The 15772-nt window shown below is 36.1% G+C and overlaps 1 long non-coding RNA gene across 2 annotated transcripts in view; it reads right to left on the minus strand.

The window, feature by feature from the left end:
- LOC137855269 (uncharacterized) overlaps positions 1 to 15772 on the minus strand; it is a 132266-nt gene that overhangs the window by 5080 nt on the left and 111414 nt on the right. Inside the window, exon 4 of one of the 2 annotated variants that reach the window (XR_011095659.1) lies at positions 14845 to 15039. The exons of the other annotated variant lie outside the window; for it this stretch is intronic. This is a non-coding gene — a long non-coding RNA (uncharacterized lncRNA). Of the gene's footprint in view, positions 1 to 14844; positions 15040 to 15772 lie in introns of those variants that run through there. 2 annotated transcript variants of the gene reach the window in all.

A 15772-nucleotide genomic window follows, 5' to 3' on the forward strand; every position in this document is an offset into this window, starting at 1 on the left:
AGATTCAATTATTTTAGCCTCTGCCCATACTATGAACAAGTGAAAAGTCATATAACCCTGCAATCAAACATAGGCATATAAAGCATGATGAGCAAATAGTCAAACAAAGCATGGTCACAGTCTTTCCCTAACCCAGAAATCTTATTTTTATGTTCTATCTTTCCTTTTGAAAAGTAGGAAATTTCCCTTTGATATGGGAATATTTCTGAGAAATTACAGGGTATTCTTGTGTTCATCAGATGCCTTGAGCAAAATAATTTGTAACCATAGTCCTTAGATATGCCTTTATTTTTATTTGTTTCTATTTGTAAGCCACAAACTGCACATATGTTAATTTATTATTTGAGCTTCTAAATAACAGTGATATCAGTGAACCCAAATAGCTTCAAGGTAGCTGACAGTAGAACAGGGTGTCAATCTGTGTGAGTGCATGTACATTATCCGTTTTTATGTTTGCAGAGATGAAGACTCCTCCTGCCTGAAAGGCAAAGAGATTAACTCTTTGTGCTCTTGTGGATGGGTCTGTATGAGCGTGACTCAATGAATGGACAGACAGCAATGAATATCAGAGCATGAGATGAAGGCAACTGAGGCCTTCTCTCTGCTCTCCCGCTGAAAGCATGTTGTATTCTTTTCCATCAGAACATCCAGTTCTATTACTTAGCTAGCATGAAACTAATGTTTCTGGTTGGGGAGTTTAGACTTGATAGGTGACCAAAAAAAACCAACACACTTCTGCTCAAGCATTCTATAAATGTACATGAATTGTGCTGTAAGGCTAATTCCACGTTAATAAATGATAAGACTCAGCTAATGTGTTGCCACTCATTTAAGGATGGCTGAATGAGTTTGAAGAAAATGACTTAAGTAAGACATAATTGTCCTATGCTCCACTTAAAACAAAATCAGAAAATCCATTAATAGAATTGTGTTTGCTTATTTGTTGTTGGTGGTGGTGGTTGTTATTGTTTCTTCCATTGTCTTATGGTGATTCTGAAGCACCGCATTTCCAAATGATGTTCAAAAATGAAAATTATAAAAGCCACAAAAGGACTTTTGCCATGTCATCTCCAGTTTGAACCTATGCAAGCATTTATAAGAATCTCTTTTAAATTTGTACCCTTCTGACACTTAGAATCTTGAGAATTAAGTATATTTTTGATTGGGTACAACATATTTTAGTAAAAGTGCTTACCAATCTGAATTTGCCCAAGTATTGCAGCTATTATACATCAAAATCTTTAGTCCATAGTAGGTTATATCAAGAGTGTGAGTAAAAAACTGTCTTGTAGCAATGGTTTCTTTCTTATCTAAGCTGATTTGAATAGCTGCTGTGCATGTCACTGGCAGCCCACTTTGCTAAAAGCTCAATTACACTGAGCTCCTCTGGGAACAAATACTTCTACTGTAAATGAAAGAAAGCATAAGTCAGAGAGCATTCATTGAAGTTATAACAGGTCAGAGCATGCTGCTTCCTTCAAATCTCACATTCCAATACTTAAGTATTTTCCTTTACACCACCTGTCTGAGTATTGCTACTGTCACTGTTGTTATGGTTGTCTTAAAATTTTCATGCTGATTCAAAACGGAATCAGCAGAAAACAGAAAATTATTTTGTACATTTTTTTTTGTATATTTTGTACAAAATTCCATGTACAACAGTGGACAGCTATGCCCTGTGTGCAACTATTATCCTGTTATATTAAAAAAGGATTCTGGGATCTGTTAAGTAGCCACCTTGGTTGGCAGTAAACTGCAAGGAAAGCTTCTTTAGCATTAATATTTTCCATCTTGGAAATTCTGCCTACATAGAAATACTTTATTACAAAAGTTTAGTACTTAAAATGGTTGTAGTTTGTGGGGTTGTTTTTGTTCATGAAAACACAATAGCCACAGTAATTGTTGCTAAGTAGTAAAATGATATGCAAAAGGCATATAGTCAGCAACAAATATTTTTTTAGGATCCTTCTAAAGTTGGTGCAAGAGTAAATAGATCAAGCTTACATAAGCAGATGCTTTGTTAGATAAGAAACATTAGCAATTGCAAATTTTTTGCCTAAATTATAATGTATTCCAAGTAACCTTTTGAGACTTAGCCAACAGTGATATTTTTTTCACCTAAATATAGCAATATTTTCCAGGTAACTACTTAGAACTTGGGAAGTTTTCCACCTTTTATGCAAAAGAAAAGCGGGCCTATCTAGTCTTTGGAGATTTTTGAGGAAAACTGGCAGACTGAATATTTTCAGTTTTGCTGCCCCTAAAATCATACCTTCGGGACCAGGATTGATACAATGCTCAGTGAGGCACAGATATGCAGTGACATTTTTCATGCATGCAGTGACTTTTAAGGGATATGCACATTGTCTTAAATTAACACCTGAAGTTAGGGTTGGTACTATTGCTTAGATGCAGTATTTCACTGCCTGTTACATGGAGGGATTTACTTTCAATGTATCCTGGGTGTAGGTATAATGGGAATACTACTGTGAATTTTTTAATTTTTATTTTGTGTGTGTGTGTGTGTGTGTGTGTGTGTGTGAGAGAAGTAGGAAAAAGAGCTTTACTTTGCTTGTTTTGTTGTTGTTGTTGTTGTTGTTTCCTTCTGTTTGTACCCTGAGTGACCATGTGTAATAGCAGTTCTGATATTCAGCTTTTATTTCCTCTGTGTATCACTTGTTTCATTAAGCATGGGATATATTCCTCCTAGAAAGATATATCCAGCCTTAGGCAAAACTTGTATGCTTTCTTTTTTTTTGCTTTGGCACATAGGTCTTATTAGTTATTTAAAACAAAACAAAAAACAAACACAAAAACAAACTAACAACAACAATAAAAAAGCTATGTTCAAAAGCTGAACTTGATGGCTTCCTCAGTGCAATGTTTTTAATCAGTGAACAAACTGATGCTCTATTTTATCTTTTTTTCCACCTTCAAATACTAGCCACAGGGTGACCTTAGGCATGTAGTTCTATGAGAAGTCTGAATATGTTTCTAGATGTTGCATGTTTTTTTTCAATACTGTACATCATAATTAGTAATAATAACTAATAAAAAAAAATTCTCCAAATTCAGTCAGCTGCCTCAGAGTCAACTTTTCTTGAATAAGAACAGGAATGGAATCAGTCTAGATAAGGTATTAATATTTCCTGCTCCTATGTGTATGTGCATTTTCTAAGTATTAAGCATCCTACTAATCATGGATAATTTAATTTCAGACAATTTCATAGCAGAAATGGTGAAGAGCAGAACATGACGGGCCTGTCTTAAAACAGTACTTTGGCTTTTTACAGGTTTCTAGGCATCGAAGAAGTAATGAGTTTATTGATAAATTATCAGTTTGTTTTCATGGCTTTCATCTGGGACAATGATGGACAGCTTTATCTCTGAGGTGTTGATCTGACTACCACAAAATATTTCCCTTTTGAATTGTCTCCTAATCCACAATGCACTAACATTAATGTAAGTAGCTATAGTATCAGAAGTTGTGCTGTGCATGCATTTGTGCAATGCATTAATATACGTTGTATATTGATGAGAAATCAAAGTAGCACAGGATTTAATATGAATATTTCTAATTTACAAGTGCAAGGAAAAATAGTTATTTTTGTCTAAAGCTTCAATCATTTGGGACTATTATTATTATACTTACTAAGTATTCTAGATTGTCTCTTTTCCCTACTGCAGATAGCTGCAAATGCAGCTTGCCATCATCCTAACAAAAAATTGCAGTGACACTTAGTTCTCAAGTTTAGCAGTGTCAAGATATTTATTTTCTGAACAGCAGAGCTACAAATAAAAGGTCTGTGACATTATTCACCAAGGTAAAACAGAAAAATGAGAGAAATTTACATTTAAATAAAATTTTCTGCACAAGGTGGAGACATTATTAACAAGACAAAGGGATGCATTTGCCAAAGATACTGGAGGCTGTGTTAACATCTGTTATCAGTCCTTGCTTTAGTTAATGAATGTGTAGTATATCACTACCACAGTTAATGCATTAGTGGCAGTTGCTCTCCTCCCATTTTTGATAGAACATATGGTGGGAATGTCCTCTGAAAAAATAAGAAGTGTTTTAAAGGTAATATCTGAAAACAGGTATTTTTTGTCAATATTTTTTGGCTAATTTTGTAAATAAAATGAAGCTATTAAAAATAGTAACTACCAGTATTTAGAATCATTGTCTAGCTCTAAATAAATGAAGAAATCACTTATATCAGAAGCTAATGAAGATTACCTTAAATAATTTAGTGTCATTAAGTAGGGAAAGAAACTGATGAATATCTCCAAGGAGCTCAACATTAACTGGTGATTAATTAATGTATAGTGCATGTCTAATGACATGTAGACTTCCATCTCCCACCTATACCACATTACTAAAGGACATTTCTCCTGTAGCCACGGTTGTCCATTATCTATATGGTTCTCACAGAAAGGAACATCCTTGAGCAAACTATGTACTTCCACATTTCATTTGTCCCTTTCTTTGTAATTTAAAAGGCATATACTACACAAAATACAACACAACAATTTTGAGAAAGGCAATAGTATTTGTGTGTAAGCAATGCCTAAGTTAATACCCTGCATTTCTACTGTTTCTTAACTTCAGATAATATGCTTGCATGTAAATGATACTGTTATGATCATTATAGTTTATTTTATTCTTTTTTAAACTGTGGGTTTTAAACTGTAGGTTTTAAACTGTGTGATAAAGAGACATTTTTGAAAGTTGGAGTGACTGAATTTTTTCATGGTAGACATTTAGGTAATGAAATTAGAAGAAAGAGAGAACAGTTTTGTCAACTCCGCAGGAACTGGTGTTTATGTTTCCTTGCATCTGGATTGTACCTCGTTTTGTTGCTGGCCAGATGCATCACCAAAGACCCAGATACAAAACAAAATTCATTTAATCCAAGACATCAATGTTGGAGTAGCGTGCTTTAGGGATGCATTTTATTTAAAAACTGAGTTAGTTTCTATGTAGCGTCTAAAGGCCAGACTTCTAATGGTATTAGAACAGTTACTTGAAATGTTTGGATGCACTTAGTAAACAGCAGGGATGTTGTGATGTTTTGTTACATCTGTGCTAATGATACAGCAGCTGCCCCCCATATGACAGCAACTCTTTTGCAATAACTTCATTTTTAACTTTGTGCAGTCCTCACACATTAAAAAATCATTTGATGAAGCTCTTTAAAAAGAACAAGATTGTTTATAGACATAACCTATGTAAGGTTTTTTGTTTATTTGTTTGTTTTTCTTTAAGCTTTGAGGATTTAATTTAATCTTTAGCTATGAGCAAGATTATCCCATAATTGCCCTGTATTAGTTGAGTAGCTCTGTAAAATCTTTTGATGCAGCTGGACATCGACAAGGTCTGACTATGCTTGTCTCTAATATATGTCAGCATAAAGCCACCTGATGGACCTCTTTCTTCACTATTCATTTTCATAAAAATACAAAAATTAAAATCACATTACACAGAATCACACAGAATTGTCCAGGTTGGAAGAGACCTCAAGATCATTGAGTCCAACTTCTGACCTAACACTAACAAGTCCTTCACTAAACCATATCGCTAAGTTCAACATCTAAACATCTTTTAAAGACCTCCAGGGATGGTAACTCCACCACTTCCCTGGGCAGCCCATTCCAATGCCTCACAACCCTCTCAGTAAAGAAGTTCTTCCTAATATCCAACCTAAAACACCCCTGGTGCAATTTTAGACCGTTTCCCCTCGTCCTGTCACCAGGCACGTGGGAGAATAGACCAACCCCTACCTCACTACAGCCTCCTTTAAGGTACTTATAAAGAGCGATAAGGTCGCCCCTGAGCCTCCTCTTCTCCAGGCTGAACAAGCCCAGCTCCCTCAGCTGCTCCTCGTAAGACTTGTTCTCCAGGCCCCTCACCAGCTTCGTTGCTCTTCTCTGGACTCGCTTGATCACCTCCATGTCCTTCTTGTAGCGAGAGGCCCAAAACTGAGCACAGTACTCGAGGTGCGGCCTCACCAGAGCCGAGTACAGGGGGATAATCACTTCCCTAGACCTGCTCTCCACACTGCTTCTTATTCAAGCCAGGATGCCGTTGTAGCAGACTTACTACCTCTTCCTCAGCTACTGGTCTCTCAAGCTCCAGAGCCTCAAACCTGCTGCGTAAGGGCACCTGGGAAGGTGGTGCCAGTAGGGTGGGGCATCGCCTGTGATGTCCAGGAGGGACCTGTCTCCATTCCTCCTCAACTCCTAGGTCCCCTGCCTCTGCCTGACAGCAACAGCACAGGGGGTCCACCCCCATTTGGGGTGTCTCACCCCAGTGCCTGTCCTTCAGGCTGTGCAGGGAGTTGCTCCACAAGTCTATCTCCTGCTCACACTCCCTGATATCCCTCAACCTCTCGACCTCCTCCTTGAGTTCTGCCACGAGGCGGCCCAGGTCATCCACCTGCTCGCACCTCACGCACACAGTCTCTTTGCCCCCCGCAGGTGGTAGCAACAGGCTCAGGCACTCCCTGCACCTGGAGACCTGAACTGACGCAGTTTTGAGCGGGCAGTCGGTCTGGGTGTGTACAGACTTCCTGGTGAGTGCACTGTGCCTGGTGTACACCACTGCAGATGAGCTAGCGGTAGACTGCGGTTAAAAGAGGTGTTCGTATGGGTGGGGGGGAATAGTCTGCCAACAGTAACATTTTCCAAGGTCTCACAGGTTGCTAGCAAAGAAGTGAGGCACATCTGGGATGGGGCTGGGAAAGCCCTCAGAGGCTAAATACTTCCTAAATGTCTTTAGATGTTTGGAAGTGCCTACTGATTACATTTTTGAGACTATACTTTCTTCACATGAAAAAAAAACAAAAAAAACACCAATGAGGCAACAGCAAAGCATTCCCATTAGCTGGAGGGACAAGAGGTGCAACAGGCAGTAGCAACATTCATTGGATCAGCACTATCACCAGCACATTTTCCTAGATACTTGAGAATAATGGCCCCATCTACAACTAAGCAGCTCTTTTCAGTCATACATATGGTCTAAAATATGATACAAAATCAGAAGAGTTAAAACTTAAATTGTTTTCAGAACATTTAATGACATGTTGAGGTTAGGTTATTTTTAAAGCCATGCATAATTTCTCCAGTCCTCATTTAATGAAAAATAGAAATATTACAAAGTGGTAGCAACTACCATAAATAATTTAGAACCATGACTATGTCAATAGAATCACTTTTCTTTTCCCCTGTCATTGTAATTTGACTTTAAGTTGTATTTTAATGGTTATCGCTGTAGGTTAAAATTTTTGCTTTTCTACTTAGAATTTTCTAGTCTGAAGGAAAAAATGATTTCTTGTCTGAGACCTTCTTTAACAACAACAACAAAAAAGTGTGATAATACCATTCTTTTTCTAATTAAAAAAAAATCTATAATAAAAGTCATAATATCCAAACTGTGCCTTGGGGTTTGTCTGGTGGGTAATGCAAAAGAAATCCTTTCAACAAATCTTTTGATAACTTGTAGAGTACTAAGTATGGTCATGACTTGTACTTGCTCTTCATAACGTATAAATGTCCACATGTATATACTCCTTGTTAGCTACTGTAATTTAAAGTAGGCTTAGGTTAATACTTGGATACAACTGGAATCTTCTAAAGAAAGGATAAATTCAGACTTTGATGACTAGATATTAACTGATGACTAGATATCGACAGTGTAAAAAAGTGTAAATACTTGCAGCATTAATTTGGAAACAAACAAACAAAAAAACCTGCTTCCATTACTTGAAGCTGTGTGTAATTAACCAGTTGTAACTCTGATTTAGGCTGCATGTAAAAGAGGAGAGGACGTCTCCTTGGTCAGCTACTCATAATGATTGGCATTGAATTGATGTTGAATGCACTTCAGAATTAGAACTCCTGTGTGTGTGGGGGGGGGGAGGGTGAAACACAAAAGTATAAATATCTGGATTCTTTCCAGCTTACTTTATCATCTCAGTAATGCACAAGAAAAAGAGGCATAAGGGGTTACATTTTTCTGTCTGTCTGTTTATCTATCTTATTTATGAATTCTCAGCCTGTTTATAAAGATGAGAGATATATCTCTTCCTCATTTTTTCTTCTAACCTAGCTTAGGGAAGACTGGATATGAAGAGGCACAGCTGGCATATTGTAATGGTCCGGCAACTCCTTGCTGCAAGCACAGGAACAGAAGGGGCTGCCTCGCAGATGAAATTGAGTTCCCAACGCTGAAGGCTTGTCCTTCTAGACAGTCCCACAAGGTGCACCTCTTGCAGATTTGGTCACGGCAGTCCCTGAAGCTGCTCTGCCATGAGTATCTTTGCTTGAGCGTAGAACTAGGGAGCTGGGGAGTTCTGCTTTACAGGTGAACAAGCCCAAAAACTTAAATCACAGAAGCCTGGCATGATTATTTTTCCACCATTACATTTGCACATTTCCACAGATATCAGAAAAGTCATTCCTGTTCTACTAATATACACAATGTCCATTTTTTTCTATGCAGTATCATATAGGTCTGTTTAGCAGTTGTATAACTCTGACCCTTTTTCCAAGTGAATACAGAAGCAAAATGGTGGCAATGCACAAGCAGGTTTTATAAAAGAGGATTCTCCCTGTGTTTTCTGCCTACCTTAATCTTGAACTCCAAATAAATCCTTCATTTTGAATATTAAAATTAAAAATAAAAAAAAAAAGTTTTGCTTTTGTATTAACTAAAGGTTATTACTAGGTAGGCTCTGAATGCTCTTGTGCTGCTCAATATTGGAGCAGTCTCAGGGTGCTAGACTTAAGATTTCTCTAATACTTGTTGGATTAGGAAACATTTTGTTCTGGTATCTAACTCAAACACGTTTGTCAATCAATATGTCCATCCATCTGTCCAGGCTTATACAGCATGTTTATGCTCATTGTGTTTTAGTTCACATGTACATGGGCTGTCCTTGCTGTGAAGAAATGTATTTGCTGAGCAGTAACCCCTCTAGCAACATTGCATCACTAAGATTAAATTTTTATTTTTAGGTATACAAAGACCTATTGCTCATAAGCAAATTTCTTTTTGAGCATGTTTACATTGGGGTGTAAAAACTCTGAGACTCCTCATTGACAGTGAAACATTACTTGTTAGAATTTAATTTGAAGTGTTTCAAAGCAGGCCTTAAGGAAATGGAGTATGTCTATGTTAAATGTGTAACACAGTGTATTAGCATTCACAGCATTTGCTAATGTTTAATTCATAAAAGTATCTTCCCCTTGTGTTGATATAACTGGTGGAAAAGCATGGCCCTTACAGAGACCAAAAAGAGCCAGCATGGCTAAACAGTAGAGTAAGGGAGGCTATGTAAAGTTAAAAAGGAAGCCCTCAAAAAGCTGAAGTTACAGCCAAATGAAGAAAGCAGAAAATATCATTAACCATGGCAGATTAAATATATAATGAGTCAGTGCAAAAAATTTTTTTTGGAGGAAACACTTTAAAAAACATAAAATCTTTAATATTAATGCATCGGAAGCAAGAAATCTACAAGAAAGTCAGTATGATCAAAAGAGAAATCTGGAGAAGATAAGCATAATAAAAAAATTGGGTGAATTCAGCATCAATACTGTGGAGGAGCTTGAGCATGCTGGAACTCCTCCCCATAGGCAATCCATCAAAGGATGAGCCTCAAGCTGAAGCACAGGTAGAACACAAAGCACTGTGGATGTGACCAAAAATATGAACAGTAATCTATGTTCTAAGCATGTAGATGCTTTTATTACTTACTTGGAAAATGCAGTCATATAATTTTTGAATTCAGAATTAAATACTAAGTGTACTTTAAGATCAGCTCCTCTAAAGAAGAATTTTTAAGTGTTGCAGCTAGTTTAATCATGAGAGCATTTATGTGATGCTTTTACAGTTTTACAGACATGGAGGTATAATGTAGCTATAAAATAAAAAGTATCCAAGATATCTTTTCCTAAAAGAAGGCTTATTTCATCACTTCCCTACTTCCTATTGCATTTATATCCAGCACTGAACAATTGTCTTTGACGAAGGGAAGCAATATATTTGTTTTGTATATAATGGTTTGTAAAACATGCACACATAAAATACAGAAAGAGTGGACATTTTTCCTTTTCCTTTTCCTTTTCTGTTTCTTTTTGTTTCTTTTCCTTTTCCTTTTCCTTTTCCTTTTCCTTTTCCTTTTCCTTTTCCTTTTCCTTTTCCTTTTCCTTTTCCTTTTCCTTTTCCTTTTCCTTTTCCTTTTCTGTTTCTTTTTGTTTCTTTTCCTTTTTCTTTTCCTTTTTTTTTTTTTTAAATTACTTTTTTTTTTTTTCTTTTTTATTTTTCTCCTCCCTCCCTTCCCTTATTGTAAATTCTTTGGTTTCTATTTTCATGGAACTGGCCACGTAAACATTAGCATATTTGTGACTCACTACAAGATTTTCTTTAAAATAGCCTGAAGTAACTATTGTTCTAATAATGTCTGTACCAGTATTTCAAGATTTATTGACTTTATGGCATCTGACAGGGTAGTGGGTGTAGCAGGTGTAGTAGGTGAAGGCCACTGAAATATATTCCATCATTCACAGGTTTCTTCTAAGAGATCATGGAGCCTTTGCTAAAGAAGATAAACAAAGCTGTTTGTATAATTAAGAGGCAAACTAAAAATAGGAGGTAACATTAAAAAATAAATAAAAAAAAAAAAGGAGGTAACATAAAATTTATTTCTTATCTTGGCCTCCTGCAATAATTTATTAATTGTATCATACCAACATATGAAGGCTTTAGTTGGAACTGGAATAATTGGTACTAAGTAGTAATCCAAAACTGCATAAATGATATTCCTTTCCCTGAAAAGTCTTCAGCATAGCTCTGGTAAGAGTTTAATTAGGCATTCTGATTCAGGGTAATGCAGATATTTGGATAAACATGAGGTAACTTCAACTGAGCAATAAAGCTAAACACAATCTTATGCTGTGCAGTAACTCACTTGCTGGACTTCACTGTTTCATGTAATATTTTGTAATTCAGTTTACATAATTGTTCACCAAATGCTTGGTTATAAACAAACTTAAGCAGTCATTTGGCAATCAATATTTGCTTTATATGAATAGGTAACTAATTCTATAACAGCAGAAACCTCTTTCAGTCTAGTATGTGTCTGGCATTTAATAGCTTTAAAAGTACAATTTGTACATTCTTAATTTCTTGGTAAATTAAAGGGAGAAATAAGTATAATTACCCTATGAAACCGGCTTTATTTTTCAGCCTACTACTGTGATGCCTATATTAGCTTTCATGTTGTAGAAGTAAACCATACTGCATTCAAGAGAATATCATCTTAATTGAAAAGTCTTGATCTATGAAGTCTATTTGCCTGGCTGCCAAGGATTTGACATGGTTCAAAAGATTTTTTTTTTTTTTTGGCAATATTTTTCTCCAAGACTTGGGATTTCTTTTTGTATGTTTGAGAAAACAAAAGTCATTACATGAGTTATTTGTTCAGCTGCTTGTAACCATTGGTCTAAATGGGCTTTAGTAAACCTTTTTATCTTCCTGATGCATTAACTTCTTTGAGTTGTTGTCTGTTGAGTTGGTTAAGCTGCAATGATACACAAATTGTTTTTGAATATTTGTATGAGCGCAACTATAACATTAGAAAGTATTGATAGCGAGATGTTGAGCAGATCTTGCTATATTTCAAGTTTTGATTGATAGTAGAAGAAAAAGAGCAAGGGGCATTTCAAGTTCCATTTTGTTTGCTCATATAATTTCATTCTGGAACTACAGTTAGAAGCATGTTTAAGAATATTGCTATCCTGAAACATTTGCTTAAAAACAACTCATGGAGAGATAAGTGACCTGTCATATTTTGTGGTATTATGACTCATTGAGTTGGGTTGTTTATTTTTTTTTTTATTTATTTTTTTTCTCTTTCTTTTGTGTGTACTTTAATTACCAAGGGTTACAGTGATGTCTACTTTGCTCTTTACTTTTGAGTTGATGTTGTTTAAGGGTAGTATAGATGTAAATATCAAAGACAAAAGGCAATCCACAAACATAAGCTGTGGCTGTAACTCAAAAATGCTATAAATAAATTTCAAAGCCAGGAGGCAAAGCAATTTTAATTAAGTGTATTAATATGAAGTACCACATTTAAAATACAATGTCTTTCATAAACTGTAACATGTGAGTTTTCAGAAAAAGCAGACATATAATATGTTGCTATAATGAGATTTTGATATTATCACATTGGTTATTTGAAGATATATGCCTGCTGTTAGAAGGAAAGGCTGCTGAGGATAGGAAGGCTCTGTTTGATTTGGTATAGGATCTTAAATGTAGGTGTCCCACATCTCTGGATGGGATTTTAGCTGCTGTGGTTAGAAGTAGACAGTTGCTGTGGCTGTTCATTTTTTCACGGAAAGCATACAGCTTTGAATATATACTTGGATAAATTTCATTGTCCATGGCTAGGGGCACTTGACTACATTATGGGGTCCAGATGCAACTGCTTTTTTCCAGCTTTGAGAAGCAGAATAATCTTGAGATGCCAACATTGCATAAAATTGCCCTGGCCTTTGTATGTTTCTTTCTACTCAGAAATTCAATTCTCCTCATAACACTTCTATCTAGAAAACATTGCTTTTTCATTGGCATTTCTGATGGAGAACACAACAGTTCATAGCAAAACTTCTAACAAGCTGTAATCCTTACATTTAATGAGTTGTATATTAATATTATGTCCTGGATTTTAACATATTTTAGTCAATTAAGAGAGTATCTATTTTGTTCTATGGGGCCAGCTGTACTTCTGTATTGTTACTTAAAAATGATAAAAAAAGCATGAGAAATGCGTCCTCTGTTGGACCATTCTACCTTACATTTTGCAAAGTCAGTAGTGACATTGCTACGTTACTATGCTCAAAAGTAGAGTATGCTAATAGTTCTGATAGTACTACTTCATCATTCAGATATGGCAGTTTTTCTCTGAAAGCTGGACATGATTTACTGAAATTTCTGGTTTCTTGTGCTACTCAACACCACTTGCCCAAGCTCTATGACAGCAAACATAATTTCTTCTTGGGATTTGTCAACAGAGTTTTTAAACATACATAAAATTAGTTGCTATCTAGCTGCTTTAAATAAAATAAAACAATACTACATCCCTTTCTGAGTTTGGCAGTGATAAGAAAGGTAGTCTGTGCTCATGGGTAGGAGCAAACAGAACTTTTCCACCCTGGCAGCATAGGCCAAAAAACTGACACAGTGTTTTTGAAGTTCATTAGCCAGAGTGTTAAACTTGATAATATCTCTACACTTTTATTCACTGATCACTTCCAGAAATCAATTTAAAACGAAGATAAGAAATTACTTGCAGCCTACACAGGCTGCAAACACCATATACTCTATATAGAGCCATAAAGTTTTACAAGAAATTGAAGTTAGGAAAATACAAACACGTAAAATGCTTGAGTAGGAATTAGAAAAGTCTTATAAAAGCTATACATAGTGAAAAGAGTAAGAAAATATTTTAGTTGAAATAGAGACCAAGAATATTTGCATAAATTTTCTCTAAGTGCTGCCGTTAATTTTGTTGCTAATTACAGCAGTAGAAAAGTAGAAGGTGACTCATCAGACTTTGTAGGAGAATTTACTCAAAAAATCCTGGGGCCCTTAAACAGTAAGTTAAAGTGACTTTAAATTGAGTCTCATTATTACAAGAACAATTCATTTTTTTAACCCTAGTCCACCTCTTCTAATAACTGTCTGGTGTCTGACAATTGAACCACTCACCATGATTATTATAACATTATTTTCTGTAGGATGTTGCAAAAAATACAAAACAAAACAACAACAACAACAAAAAGCAGCCTTCTATCCTGTATGGTCTTTTTAAGAATGTAATTTTCTGTTATACTGAGTATCAGTTGACATCTGAGGACATAACATTTTTAGTTCCCATATTTCCTCAAAGAAATCCTCTCATTTTTAGGCACAGATGGTGTATTCTGAAGAATTTAAGAAATACTTCTGAAATTCCATGGATTTTGACACTTTAGTAGTTCTAAAGTATGTAAACAAAAGAAATATGTCAGAATCTTCCAAGAAACTTAGAAACATTTTTCTGTTGGTACTGATGTGTCATAGCTCTGCTATAGCTCTACACTGGTAACAAGGTCTCATCATTTTTAATGCCTCTTCCCAACTGCTCTTTTTGAAATTATAGGTCTGTTTTTCAGCCTACTTCTGAGGCATGATAAAAATATGATTTTGATACTTTGATGAGACAATAGAAAAGAGCAGCGTCTCATAGTTTTTAGTCCATCTCCATTTAGTCCATTTTCTTCCCATCTCTTTAAACACAGAGTGTATTTGTTCTGTCTCATGATAATTATATCTCATTTTAGTACAAAAGCAGTTCTTCAGTATGGGATCAGTCAAGAGGCTTCTCCAACATGTGCCCCCAGGAGAAAAGTGGCCAACAGTTTGCCTAATGGGTAGAAGTGAAACCCGTCCAATAGCTTGGCAATGGCTGTACAAAGAAGAATTGAAGACATCAGCAAATGGGCATTTTTGGAGAGGGAGAAATACTTCTAGTATTGCAGGAAAAGCCGTCCAAGGACTCACCACTTCTGCAGAAATTTGACTGAGACCATAGACATTGCAAATAAATGGACTGCTTACAGATGGATGCAAATCCTTAAATAAATAAATAGAAATAAATCCTAAAGCAAAGCATTGCCCAGAGGGTTAAGTACGACAGCTCACATTCATATTGCCATCTTAATCTTTATTCTGTGTTGCCTGCTCTCCCCTCACTCTGGATCACTTGCAACACGCTGTGTCCCTATATCTTTTCCTTGGATTGAGGATGAGTATACTATTTTTGGACTTTTCTGTAAAAATGTGGAAGGAGAGATGTTCAAAGTAAACCCTGGTTCACTTCCCCCTCTCCCACCTACCCACTGCTGGTGGCAGTCTTCTCTCAGTGAAATGCAGCAGGATCACTGGTGGTCTGTCTGAGTGCTGGTGGGGGTGATCCACTCCCAGAGGAGCTGGGGAAAAAGAGCAGATCCCAGTGTCAACTTGCATATCAGCATCTGCTATGGAGTGAGGTCCCCTGAGGACAGAGAGGTTCCTTCTTCCTCCTTGAGATATAGAGAACTGGGGGAAATGAGCTTGGCTTGAGAAGAGGCAGAAACTCTGCTCAGCCTTGTCCAAAGCTGTGATGGTATTGCAGCACTCAGTGAATAACAGTACTTTATCTGGTATGCAGATTGTCAAAATTTCAAATAAAACAATCTGATACCCTTACTTCTTCAGACTGGAAATCAATTAAAAGTTTTGACTTGTTTCTGAGAGAAAAAACTCTTTGATATGAAAACAAACAAACGAACAAACAAAAAAACAAACAGAGAATACAAGGATACACATCACATACTATACTTTTAAAAGTGTATGTGATAACAGTGAAACAATTGTTTCTGAAAACATGTACCCTTTTCTTATGCTGAGATCAATAAATTACTGTTAACCTCAAGCACTCAAAAATCATGACTCAGGTCTTTAAATATACCATTAACTTCAAAGGATATATTATCTTAGCTTTCTGGTTTAGAGCCATCAGACTTCACGTTTTCAAGCTTTTCTCCAGAAGTAAAAGAATGATTTCTGTCTTGCTTTAGTTCCTAAATGAATTTACTTTAAAAAAGAAACAAACCATAGAGAAGTGTGAGAAAATAAAATCTTCTGCAGTATATTAAAGGACTGTAATTTTCTGTCTTTAAT

This window comes from Anas acuta, chromosome 4, assembly GCF_963932015.1.
Source record: "Anas acuta chromosome 4, bAnaAcu1.1, whole genome shotgun sequence".
In the NCBI taxonomy this organism is placed as follows: domain Eukaryota; kingdom Metazoa; phylum Chordata; class Aves; order Anseriformes; family Anatidae; genus Anas; species Anas acuta.